This window comes from Psittacula echo (genome assembly GCF_963264785.1).
Source record: "Psittacula echo genome assembly, chromosome: 1".
In the NCBI taxonomy this organism is placed as follows: Eukaryota; Metazoa; Chordata; class Aves; order Psittaciformes; family Psittacidae; genus Psittacula; species Psittacula echo.
The window spans coordinates 65,654,095-65,668,439 of NC_137735.1; the positions used below are offsets into that span (position 1 = coordinate 65,654,095).

General features: G+C 37.1%; 1 protein-coding gene across 1 annotated transcript in view; it reads left to right on the forward strand.

Moving 5' to 3' along the window:
• Positions 1-14,345, forward strand: part of TTC29 (tetratricopeptide repeat domain 29) — a gene marked incomplete at its 3' end in the record, with an annotated part of 134,407 nt that overhangs the window by 39,630 nt on the left and 80,432 nt on the right. The window lies entirely within an intron of this gene.

The window sequence follows — 14,345 nt, forward strand, 5'->3', positions numbered from 1 at the left end:
TCCTGAATGAGTAAATCAAGCCATGCTCAAGAATGTCTATGGTTGCTGGAGCATAGCCTAGTGCTAAAATGGTGTTACTAGTCCTGCAAATGCTTTTAGCTTGTACTAACTTGAGCCTTCCTGCCCTGCAATTACTCATGGGTGCAGTTTGGTAATTAGGAGTGTTGCAGGGACTTTTTCTAACAGTTTGCAAGTAGTCACACTGCTTTGAAGGCTAAGATTGTTTACTAGGATAGACACACCTTTTCATACCTGCTGATTGCTTGGAAACATTTCTGGATACATTTAACTAGTTTTGAGAAAGCATGGAAATATCACAGTAGAGTCCAGTGAATAAAATTTTCACAATTAATTCCAAATGTAAATCAGTGCCATGCCAGAAACTGCATAACCCCAGGTATAAGCTCTGAGCCAGCACTGTGCTCTTGTGGCCAAGAAGGCCAATGGCATCCTAGGGTGCATTAGAAAGGATGTGGTTAGCAGGTCAAGAGAGGTTCTCCTCCCCCTCTACTCTGCCTTGGTGAGGCCGCATCTGGAATATTGTGTCCAGTTCTGGGCCCCTCAGTTCAAGAAGGACAGGGAATTGCTTGAAAGAGGCCAGCGCAGAGCCACAGAGATGATTAAGGGAGTGGAACATCTGCCTTATGAGGAGAGGCTGAGGGAGCTGGGTCTCTTTAGCTTGGAGAAGAGGAGACTGAGGGGTGACCTCATCAATGTTTACAAATATGTAAAGCATGAGTGTCAGGATGATGGAGCTAGGTTTTTTTCAGTGATGTCCAGTGACAGGACAAGGGGTAATGGGTGTAAACTGGAGCATAGGAGGTTCCATGTGAACATCAGGAAAAACTTCTTTACTGTGAGAGTGACAGAGCACTGGAGCAGGTTGCCCAGGGGGGTTGTGGAGTCTCCTACTTTGGAGATATTCAAGGCCCGGCTGGACAAGTTCCTGTGTGATGTACTCGAGATTACCCTGCTCTTGCAGGGGGGTTGGACTAGATGAGCTTTTGAGGTCCCTTCTGACCGTTGGGATTCTGTGATAAGAGCTGTCACATGCATGAACATTATGCTGTTCTCTCAATGCAGTGGTGACTTCGAATTAGTCATGAGGTTTATACTCTGCTAGCATATAAGGATCAACAAAAGGAAATGCTTGCAGACCAGAAAGACTAAAGGCAGACAGAATTAGTAACAGAGAGAACGCAAAGCAAATGGTAATGTTAGATATCTCATTGATGATTCCTATAACATACAGCTAATCTGTGAATCAAATTTTGTCTTTGTGTGGTTTTCAGGCTGCAATTCTTAAAGAATTCCTGATCAGGGTCTCCTCAGTCGTTTCTAAAATAAGCTTAGACACTTCAAAAAATCTGCCATATTCTCCAAATTAATGAAGGTTTCTAAGTGTTCGGTCTTAATCCAGTTCTGCCTTGATTGCAAGCAATGTTAAGCTCCTGTTGCTTTTCAGTCAGAGCAGTGTTATGGCAGAGTTGATAATTTCTGATCTCTCTGCACTTACCCCAAAAATATTAATAAATTGCACCTAATTTATGAGAAAAGTCTAATTGTTCTATCTGTAATAATGGATAAAATACTGTCTATTTTATATATTAGAATTTAATACAGACTTTTCTGGTTGAAAGGCTACTGAACACAAGGAACTTACAAATAAATTTAATTAATTTGGGGGGTGGGGATGGGAAACACGGTTCCTACAAACTTTGATAATCTGGATTAAGACCAAGAAATAGGATTGTACCTATCATTTAACCATGCTGCTGAAATTAAAGTTTTTAATCAAAGCATTATAGAGCTTGGTGGAAAAATTCCTGTTCAGTTTAATGGGCTTTTAATGCAAGCTGCTGTGAAGGTTAAGTACAAATTTCTGAATATATTTGGTAAACAACAATTTACAGACAGTTCGTAACATCATCTTTTTGTTTTGGAACATAAAAAGCCTAAATTGATTATTTTCTTGTTCTTAGCATGTCCTGTTTAATCCATTGATAAGAAATTGTTGCTTTTGTATTTTGAATTGTTTATGGCAAGTGTTTTTCAATTAAAAACTGTAGTGCATAAATGAGAGAAATTCAGCATACATTCATGAGTATATATGCAGAGGAAATATGCATGTTTAAGCAGAATTTCCCCAACTGGTTTGGCTTCAGGCAGAAATCATTTATATTCAGCTTAAAAAGAAAAAAGATGTTAATATTGCAAAATGAAGTACTAAAAAGGTCTAAAAAGGCAAAAGTTAAAATTGCTTCTGAAATTTCTTATGGTTTTGTGTGTGCACATTTTGTGACATTTTAATTGCATAAACCTGTAGTGTCCTTTGCTTCTAGGAGATTAGGAAGTATAGCCAGAATAAAATTCACCTGTGGCATGGATGGCCCACATGCACTTTCTATGTTACTAGAACTTTATATTATTACCTGTGTTGCAAGTCTGCTAAGCCCACTTAAATAGTAAATCCTCTTTGTGCTGTATAATGTAGAAATGAAAAGTGCTGTTTTACAGTCCACAAAACTGGATACAGATGGTAAATAAAATAAAACTGTGGGGGGACATTTGTGAAAAGTGAGATTCCTTTTTGTAAGAAACTTCTTTTGGTTTAAAATGATACCCAGATAAGTTTGTGATTTTTGGTAAAAGATTAGCCTTGTAGCTTCCTTTGTCACCTTTTTATAATTGGATTTTTCATAATGTGGACCAAAAAGAGAAAAAGGATTTAAAGATACAAATGCTTATGTAATTTTTTTTATAGGAAGCCTGAATGCTTGTCAAAATATGGCATTGGTTTTAAGGAGAGTAGCTGTTCTGGAGATTTGGAGACTATCTATCCTTTGAGTCAAGAACCACCATTCTGTTCTGTGTTTATACAATACTATTTCCTGTATGCTTCTGTAACACTTGTACTTGGTAAGGTTCAGTAATAAATTGAAAACTATATGTGAACAGGCTGGTCAGTGCTTAGTTGCTGCCAAGCAGCATGCTGTCTTCTATAATATGTACAGCACAGTTCTACCTGTCTGTTTGGAGTTTGGATAGATGTCTATTCTTAAGCTATTAGTTTTCTAAAAAGTAGTGGGAATTTATTGTCCTACAGACTTCCTACAACTTCTTAGCAAATTTGTTTGAAGTTCACTGCAGATCTGATTAGAGGACAGTATGGGCACATAGGTTTGTTTCCTTTGGAGACTGACATAAAAATGTCTTTTTGTACTGCTCAATGTTTGGAAACAACAAACAAAAGAAACAAAAGAGTGTTTCATTTGATTCTTTTAATTTTTCTTTATATAACAGACCTTATTTGGTAGTAACCAAATACCTTTGATTTATCATGAATACTTCAGAAGTGAAAACTTACATTGTCTCATAATCCTATGTCTTTGGTTACATATACCTGTTGCTGAATTGAGTCTGTAAGTTCACGTGGAGACATATTCTTAAAAAGAGTCTCCACATCAGGGAACTTCAAGAAATCTTCCCTTAATGGCACATGGAATTCTGCATACCCAGTTTGACCATTTAAAACACTTCTAGTCGTTGATTTTCATCATATCAAGTGAAGCTAACTTTCTTTGTTATTCTTTGCTTACACTATTTCACAAAATGGTAATATCAGAGGTTGTTTTCTGGTTGCTTAAGAATTAAATGCATAAGTTAACTGGGAAAAAAATTATTGTTGAGCATAAGGAACAGGAAGGGATTCTATACGTACGTAGCGAATAAAAGACAGATTAGGGACAATGTAGACTCCCTCCGGAATCTATCGGGAGAACTGGCTACCCGGGATTTGGAGAAGGCTGAGGTTCTGAATGACTTCTTTGCCTCGGTCTTCGCTGGGAAAGTTCCCGAGCATGCCACTCAAGTCTTGGAAGGCGAACGCAGGGACTGTGAGAATGAAGACCCTAGGCCCACTGTAGGAGAGGATCTGGTTCGAGACCATCTTAAGACCCTGAACGTACACAAGTCCATGGGACCTGATGAAATCCATCTGCAGGTCCTGAAGGAGCTGGAGAATGAAGTTGCTAAGCCACTGGCCATCATATTTGAAAAATCATGGCAGTCAGGTGAAGTTCCCGATGACTGGAAAAAGGGAAATATAACCCCCATTTTCAAGAAGGGGAAAATGGATGACGCGGGGAATTACAGACCAGTCAGTCTCACCTCTGTGCCTGGCAAAATCTTGGGGCAGATTCTCCTGGAAGGCATGCTAAGGCACATGAAAAACAAGGAGGTGGTTGGTGACAGCCAGCATGGCTTCACTAAGGGGAAATCCTGCCTGACCAATTTGGTGGCCTTCTATGATGGGGCTATGGAACTGATCGACAGGGGCAGAGCAGTTGACGTCATCTACCTGAACTTGTGCAAAGCATTCAACACTGTCCCACACGACATCCTTGTCCCTAAATTGGAGAGACATCAATTTGATGGGTAGACCACTCGGTGGATAAAGAACTGGCTGGATGGCCGCATGCAAAGAGCTGTGGTCAATGGCTCAATGTCCGGCTGAAGACCAGTAACAAGTGGTGTCCCTCAAGGATCAGTGTTGGGACCAGTCTTGTTCAACATCTTTGTCAGTGACATGGACAGTGGGATTGAGTGCGCCCTCAGCAAGTTTGCCGATGACACCAAGCTGTGTGGTTTGGTTGATACACCGGAGGGAAGGGATGCCATCCAGAGGGACCTTGACACGTTTGTGAGGTGGGCTGATGCCAACCTTATGAAGTTTAACCATGCCAAGTGCAAGGTCCTACCTTCTGATATCAGAAATATTTTTAGAAAACATTTTATGTACACTTGGATATAAGTGTAACACTCAAGTGAGTTGTTTATACATATCCTTATGTAAGAATCATATTCTTAATGTTTTTGCTATCAAATATTGCTGTTTGCTGTATGTGCATGTTCATAAGACTATGACATTTAATGAAGAGATCTTTTTAAAGTATTGATAGCCGTTAGTAAATCATACTATGTTTGATCTGTGTTAAAGATTCAAAGTCCACGGTCTTTGACTAGAACTTAGAATGCAACTAATTAGGTTACATCCCCAAAGTCTGATATGTCTTTAAACAAGACTGCAAATGAAACTTTATTAAAACTTCAAATTAATTATTTCTTTGCTTTTTTAAATTCTTTTCCCCTCTCTTCTCTTTCATGTCTATTACTGACATTGCGACTTGTGTTTTACCTGTCTTTTCCAGGATGTTTTAATTATTTACTGCTTAATGACTAGTGTTGAGATGAAGCTTCATTCAAAGCTGCCTGCTCACTAACAGATTTTTTTGCTTCAAAGCTTTGCAAGGTCTTGGACTACTGCAGCTGAACTAGCAGTTGTCATCGTAAACTTTCCTGGAGGCAGTGTTTCCTCTTGGTAATTGATAAGGGAGGTACTGTTTCCAGAGGTGCCTTCTCAGTGGGACTGAAAGCTGATGGGGTTGCATGTCGCCAGCCATTATCAGTAATCTGTAGAAGTCATAGGTAAAACAAACACTATGAAGCTATTAATAAAAATACCTTACTCTTCAGGAGATCATAGGATTATTCAAGTTAGAACAGACCTCAGCAGGTCATTAGTCCAACCTGCTACTCAAAGCATCCTTCTGAAGTAGATTATCTGCACAACAGAACAGCTCTGGTGCTGGAGCATTGCACCTGATATTAAATTTATTATTGGAAGCTGTGAAAAGTAAGGGGAATGGGCTAGAATCTGAATAAAATATAATTGCTACCAAAAAATTTAAGCTGAGGCAAGCATTTGACACGAGTTAGCAAAAGAAAAAAAAAGTAATCTATTGAAACTCATCTGCTTCAGTGTCACCTTCTGTATTTAAAAGATAATGATCGTATTACTCTTTGAGATGAAATTGTAATATAACTTGTTTTCATTTGGTTCTATTGAGCTTAAAAAAAAAAACCCTTAAGCCATGAAAAACTTAACTGCAAAGCATGTGCCATTCTTCACTATTTATCATTGCATTTTCACCTCCCTCTCCTCCCTGCATTTGGATATCTGCCTATAAATACTGAAATACCTGTGAAACCTGAAGTATGAGCATCCCACTGAGTGTGGGCCTGCTCTTATTCAGAACCTGGAGCCTTACATTGTGAGAATCCTGAATACATTTTGCATCTTAGATAGCGCTTGCATACAGAAAGCACTCTGAAGCTTTACAAACATGAAAGAAGGTTTGAATGTTATCGTGAAGCAAGAATTCTATTCTAAGATGGGTATGTTGTTATTCAACTAGTGTCCAACATTGTCTGCAATGTTCTCTAGATTAAAATTGACATATATCAAAAGTGTTTGTTTATATAAAATCAAACATATTGAAAAAAAAGGCATCTAACAAATGCTGCTTTCATAAAATATGTTAGCCTAAAAAGATAAAGGAATTTTGATTGTAAAGAAATGTGTTAGTTCATCTGAATATGAATGCAGGACAGACAAGTTAGTGTAATTTTTGTGTGGGACCTCTTCGGTTGTCAGTTTTTTCCTGAAGTTGGACGCTGATCTTGGAAGTGTAAGCTTTTATTTTTATTCTAGGTTGCATGTGGGCAAAATGCTAAACCAATTTGTGCAAAAAGTGTTGCAAAGCTCTAAAGAGTCTAGATTCCATCCTAACCCTCTGTGAAAATGCCTGAAATATTTTATTTTTTTTTTCACTGTGTCCTGGGTTCAGCAGCAGCAGTCATTTTTTCTCCTTCTTAGTAGCTGGTGCAGCGCTGTGGTTTTGACTTTCGGCCTGGGAATGATACTGATAAAACTGATGTTTTCAGTTGCTGGTCAGAATGTTTACCCTGACCAAGGACTCTGTGAGTCTCATGCTCTGCCAAGGAGGAGGAGAAGCCGGGAGGAAGCAGGGACAGGACACCTGACCCAAACTAACCAAAGGGGTATTCCATACCACAGCACGTCATGCCGGGGGATGTAACTGGGAGCTACCTGGAAGGGCACCTCCTCTTTTCTGTCGGGCTCTTTTCTGGCGGGCGGTATCATATTCTCTTCCCTTGTTATTTCTCTTATCATTATTATTATTGGTGGCAGCAGTAGTGATTTGTGTTATACCTTAGTTACTGGACTGTTCTTATCTCAACCCGTGGGAGTTACATTCTTTCGATTCTCCTCCCCATCCCTCTGGGGGGGTGGGGGGGAAGTAGACTGCGTGGTTCTAATTTACGGCCTGGGCTTAAACCACGACACACTGTCAAGCTTAAAGAAAAGGGAAACATTCATGATATAATGTACTTCAGATAGCAAGACAGTAATCACAAGTAAGTTTCTAGCTTTCCAAGTTAAGGTTACACTTAGTATGAAATTGGTCTTTGATTTAGTACTGTCTTTCATGTATGTCCGTATGTTATATTTTGTACCACTCTCTGTAAAGTATGTGTGATATCTGTGTGCACATAGTTTCGGGGGAAATCATGTAATTGACACTGGATTTTCTTTGTAGAGTTACTCTGAGTAGTTGAAATCGATCTAGAGAACAGCTCTATGTCTCTTAGAGAAAATCTGTCAGGTTTTACATAGAGCTAGAAGCAGCTTAAGGCCTGGAGCTAACCCAGAATTTTGAGAGTGCAATGCAGTAACTGAAAGAAAGGCAAGAGGAGGATTTTGTTCCAGTCTCCTCTACAACAGAGCCTGTTCCACCTGTACTTACTCTTCATGCTTTCTTCTAAGAAAAAGAATATTTTTCATAGCAGTTTCTCTTCTGATAATGTGCTCTTCAGCTAATTACAGGGCTTTTATTATTGCTAGTCCACAGTAAACTATCCCCAAAGCAGCTGTTGTTTCAGCTGCCTCTGGGAAACTATTCCTTCTTTGCAGTTCAGTAGTGTTGGCAGCATCAGAGGAAGGACAGGCAAGCAACCAGAGAAACTAGTGTTATCCCAGCGTGTGAGGTGCCTCTTAAAGAATCTTTTAAACAACACCTTTTTAAAGCATTTTTAATATCATAATGTGTTTATGATGTGATATAATGTACTGTAAACAGTCCTACAGTGGGTGCTACAATATGCCCTGTCCTCTAGGTTTTTATAAGTGTGTTTAGCTTTAAGGTAAGTAAATTAGGGCCTCAGAAGACAAGACTGTATATATATATATATATATATATGTATACACACACACACACATACATCAGGGAATCAGTCTACCGATGCCATATCTCAAGTTGTGTGATGCTCAACTTTCCTTTTATCTCTCTCCTCTCCTTTATGTCCTCAAGCCTTCTACTTCTCAGGCATGCTTTCAGTTGACCTTGAGCAGCTTGCACTCTAGGGACAGATCTACTGGTGTATTGTCAAACTGAGGAAATTGTCAGAATACCCTGTGATGAGGCAGTGTGTTCATTACAATATTCTTATGAACAATCTATGTCATTTTGCTAAAACTCCCTGTGGAATCTTTCTGAAAAAAGTTATCAGCTCCTGTATAGTAAATGCAAATAACTCTTTGTCTTAAAAATATTCATCTTGATTGTTGTCTGATTTGTTGTGATTTAGAGGAATTTTCTAGAGCTAAGGAACCACAAAATTTCATCTTACATCTCTTCCACAGTTTTTGTCTTGCTTTTGCAGATGGCACAAAGTCAGGTTCTTTTATATGAGGTCAGTCCTAGTGATCTCTGTACAATTAATTTTATTTCAGGAGTCCAAGGTGGTTCTTCTATTTTACTGAATGAGGGCCTTGTTTTATGATTCTTGTGAACTTTTTTTTAACACCGCTCAATGCATCTTGTTGTAATTTAGAAAATTACAACCTCTGTAGATAGTAGTTCACATTGTAAGCTCTGACAGATCCTTAACTATTTCAGCATGAATAGTGCTACCAAATTATCATAACTGATCATATGAAACTAAAAATAATACAAGTAGTTCAAGCAGTTAAACTAAAATGTAAGCCATATATTTTAAAATAATAATAACAACATTTTTCTTTTTTACTACTGTTAACTGTTGCTTCAAGCAGATTTTATGTCTGTGTTGCACAGTGAAATAACTGATTAAAAAGATCTAGTTTTAGGGTAAAATATATTATAATATACATGAAGATTTATTGTTCCTTTAGGTTGTTGTTTTAAGCTAAATTTAAGTATTTTCTAAAGTCCTCAACAACTGTTTACATTTTAGAATTAAATGTGCTTTCTGCTTATGCTACTGCTGCTGAAGAAATGTACCTAGCAGACCTGTCACTTTTTTGTGTAGTTGTTTCTGTGGCATTATTTTCAGTGGTGAATGTACAAGCTGATAGAAAAGGAAATCATTAGGTGCTCTCAGTATTGCTGAGGCATGGAGCTAGACCAGGTTACTCACTGCATTTTGCAGATCGTGACATTTTAAATTACCTGTACACTACCGGAAGCAATCTGTGGACCTAATTAACATCGCATCTAATTAATATCAGGACTGTATATAGAGAATTAGAGATAGTTTTGAGCTGCCTTTATTTATTAAATACAGCATTATTAAAATTTATTATCTTTAATTTTAGTATTGAAAACTTCAAATTTGTGTGCTGTTTTCTTAAGTGGGAGTAACTTCCTTTTTTTTTTTTTCTCCTTCAAGTAATCAATGCACTGCTGAATGAGTTCATTTTAATGCACTCAATCATGCCTCTAATGTTTGTAGCTTACGGGCGCAAGCATCAGTAATGCAGGAATGTTATATGGCTTTAGTTTGGTCCATTTCATAAAATATTCATGGAATCAAAAATGTGCATCAAAATAGCGGCTGGGAGAATTACATTTATGTGCCTGCTTTTATGGCAGCTTCACATTTAAACCCATTTGTGTTAATATCTAGTCAATCTTTCTACTTAAAAAAAAAAAAAAAAAAAAAAAAGGCAAAATAGTAGTCTCCATGTATCCCCCTTTAGTTTTGATATTTATTTTGATATAACAAATGTATACTTTTGGAGTGGGTTTTAGGAAGGGGAATTATAAAGGGAAGTTTTAGATAATGTAAAAATGTTTCTCTTCAGTATTTACAAAATTACACCAAGTTCTTTTGCTTGAATGAATAGATTTATTTTTTTGACTTCTAGGCAACTCAGTGAAAACTGTAGCACAAATCTTTGTGCATACATACATAGTTGGTATGAAAATAAGAGTAATTTCTAAAATTTGATACTGTTAGTGGCAGAGTAATGTCTTATATTCATATAATTGTTTAAAACTGATTCTTTACTCCCAAAATTATATTGTGGCAATGTTTACTTCCCCTATTTAAGACTGAACTATTGCTGATAGGGTTTCTTTTGTTATGCTATGTTATATATGTATATATGTAAGAGGTACATTGTGTTTTGTGGTTTGTTGGGGTTTTTTAAATTCCTTTTATAAACATGGAAAAGATATCAGAGATTCTCAAACTCCATTTGTATATACTGAGTTAATTTCTGTGTGCCAGTGGGAAAAGGAATACACAATTGCTGTTAATGTTGCCAACTGAAAATAGCTATACTGCTTTGTGTAACACTTTGCAAAAAAAAATTTCAAATATAGATTTCTAAGAAACACCTTCTGTATTTTGCTCTTTGAATTCCTAGAGGTATAAAAGATGCATGCATTTCTACAAACTTTTCCTACTCACTATTTTTCCTGTCATTTCGTCTTTTTTTTTCTTTTCTTTTCCGTTGCTAAAAAGTCATTTAAAAGTTTACTTTGTCACTTCTCAAGTGAGATAAAAATAATCTTACTCTCAGAATGTTCCGTAATTCCAACTGAATCGACTCATGACAGTGAATGAACTTGCCACCCTTCTGACAATGTTTCTTTTTCTTTCTCCCCACAACATTTGAGGTTCACATAAACATGATGGATTAAAGACGTAATTTGTCATTTGCCAATGAGAACAAAGGATTTCAGACTATTTTGATGATGGAATTAAATCCAAACTCTAAAATGTTTTGCCTTCCATGATTTGAGAGATCTCCAAATAGCTAGTATTCAAAAATCTTCAGTAAGCAAATTCCCAACCACGTAAGGGCTTTCAGGTCAGGAATTACATCTCTCCCTTATTTAGGAAACTAGCAAGTATTTTGATTTTTTCACTCGGCTTCTTCTTTTTAGTATTTCTGTGAGCAGATTGTATTACTTTTTACGTCATAATCTTTCTTGGTAGTTCAGTGAAGCCAAAAGCAATTTAGTTACAATTGAATACTACCACAAAGATGCTTTTGTGTTTTGAAGCTTGATGTAGATGGATTGTTTCTAAAAAGGTTTCACTGAGATCTGGCAAAAAAAGATGTCAGGTCACAGCTCTTATGGTTAGGTCAACTCTTGAGAACTATGGGGTGCATGGAATATATGAGTTCAATTTCTAGTCTGACAGAAACTTTCTCAAGGGGATACTGCAAGTGAGGAAGCATGAGTAAGAATTACTGTACCTAATAGTTCTAACAATCTAAACAATACTTCTGAAGGTTGCACATATTATTTACCTAAATGATATGTCCCATTAAAAGATTATATTAGAGAATGTTAGGAAAAAGTCGGATACTGTGTTCAGCTTCAAAGTTCTTGTCCAGGTGATACCATTCGTTTGCTGCTTCCCATTCTTACTAGAAGTATTTGAGTTACACGTTGTCCTGGTTTAGCAGTAGCAGTCATTTTTTCTACTTCTTAGTAGCTGGTGCAGCACTGTGTTTTTGACTTTCGGCCTGGGGATAATACTGATAAAGCTGATGTTTTCAATTGCTGCTCAGAATGTTTACTCTGACCAAGGACTTTGTGAGTCTCACGCTCTGCCAGGGAGGAGGGGAAGCCGGGAGGAATCAGAGACAGGACACCTGACCCAAACTAGCCAAAGAGGTATCCCATACCACAGCACGTTGTGCCCAGGATGTAGAACTGAGAGTACCCGGAAGGGCACGGGCTGCTCGGTCGGACTCATTTTCAGCTGGTGGTATCGTATTCTCTTTCCCTTGTTATTTCCCTTATCATTATTATTGGTGATAGCAGTAGTGATTTGTGTTATACCTTAGTTACTGGACTGTTTTTATCTCAACCCGTGGGAGTTGCATTCTTTCGATTCTCCTCCACATCCCTCTGGGGCAGGGGGGGTGGGGGGAGAAGAAACTGCGTGGCTGACTTGTCAACTGGCTTAAACCATGACACACGTGAATCAAACTCTACTATTCTAAAGAATAGAGTCACACATGTAGTGAAAATAGATGACTTAGGAATACCCTTTCAAAAGGATAATCAGTTGATTAATAAACTTTGGGGAGAATTCCAAAGACAAGTCTGTATGTGTTTATGAGGATTCAAGTGGATACAATACTAGATCAAGCTGTTAACACTATATTTCAACTCAATTTTCTGTCATTTGTCAGCAAGCCAACACTAGCTTCTTAAATCAGTATCTTAAATCTGCATTTAGCAACTTGGATAACTGGCATTCTGTTGACATCTGGGTTGGACTTCCCCTAAAAAGTTAACTGGACTGGATAGGCAAAAACACAAATTCAAATTGGGAGCCTCTTTAGAATGGACAAGAGTTTTCATCTGGGTTTAGCAAGTCTGCATCTCTATTTCCTGTTACATGAACTGTCAGTGAATCCTTAAACAGCTTGTACTGGTCATGACAATTTCACTTTGCATTTCTGTTTGTTCAGCCTGATATGAAGTTTGTGACATTTTTGAAAGAATGTATTGATCTTTCCCTGTCTCTTTACAGGGTCTGATAACAGTATGCTATTTCTTCCAGCATTTTGGACCATCTTTCTGATACCTTTCCCTAGCTAGAGTGGAATTGAATAAAGCCTGTTGTCTCCCTTTTCACCTGGCACTTCACTTTTTGTTGTGTCCTCTAGGACTTATACGGATCATAGGTCATAGAGCCTGAAAAGGATTTTTCTATTAAACTCTTAGTTTCTTCTTTGAAAGTTTCTTGCACATCTCAGTTTTAGTTGAATTCATTTTAATCATCAAAGTAGCTTAGTAGGAAAATAAATTTAACTCTAATGAAGATAAGGGTTATGTTTCGTTGCAAAATTGAAAGCATGGCTATAAAATGGCAACATATGCAAAACACAAATCTAAATTAAGTTAATGAGAGGGATATGTCATAACTCTTCTGCTGCCTCTAGGTTGGCTGGAGGCCTCGGGAATTAGCCTCATTTTCTCTCAGAATCCTTAAAGAAGGTCCTTCTCCAAGCTTCTCTCACTTTCTTTCCTACAGCTGGGAAGCAACTTTTCTCCTTGATTGTTTTTGTAATTTGAATTCAGCACTGTAAAAACAGTCAGCAAAACAGAAACTGTTTCTTATAAAACATGTTTCAGAAGATGTATAAACTGAAAACACATCTATACAAACTTAGTTTATGGCTTGTTTCAGCTTTTAAAAGAAATAGCAACTGGTACATTCATGATCTATGGGACAGTGTTCCTCCATCACACATAAACTTAAGAAGCAAGAGTGACATTCACAGTTCTCCCAGATATAGAACATTCTTTGTATAACATTTTATTAATATACGATGTCTCATCTTACCTGCTTCTCAGCAGTTTTTCTGCACCTATTATTTTTCTGTACCTATTATGTATAAAGAAAAGATATTCCGTTCTTTCAAAGGGCATTGAATTTCCATTGTTCAGGAAACATGTAAATCTCCTACATTGCATGTATATATGGAGATAAGTCTAGCTGAAGGTAAAGGGGAGGAAAGAACTACTTGCATGTTGAAATTAATTGAACTTTATCTTCAGACTTTTGCTTGCCTTAAAGATGTTTGAGTAACTTATATTTGAAGACCTCGAAGTGAGGTCTTAGTTGAGTATCAATAATTAATCTATTAGTGGTTGATGTTTTTCCACTAGGTTTGCTATAATCAGAGTTAGCCTAGTAACAACTGTTGAATAAATTAATTTGCATAATAATTCTTTTTTAGCAATTAATTTATTTGAATGAAGACTTCTTTTTCTCCCCCAATGCACACACTTTTGATACCTCTATTTTCCACATCTCAAATCTTTCAGCACAAGTTTTCATTATGAAAGAAGAAACTTGAGGAACAGTTTGAATTGTGATTACTTCTGCATAGATGTGATTTTGAAATATACGATCCACAAAAGGTATATTAATGAATCTATAATAGGTGTATTTTCTAGAAACTTCTGACTTTGCGTCTTTGGGATCACACACCCCAAACATTGTGACTCTACAAAGGAAAGCTATTTAAATCGTGATATATTTAAATTACAGAATTACTGGTAACTGTGAGATTTGGTAGTATTTCCTAGGCAGGAAATTTTCTAGTAAATTATATATTGAAGTTTCTTGAAAAATTTTCATATGGTTTGCTGCAGCTTATTTCTAATGAGAATATTATTCTA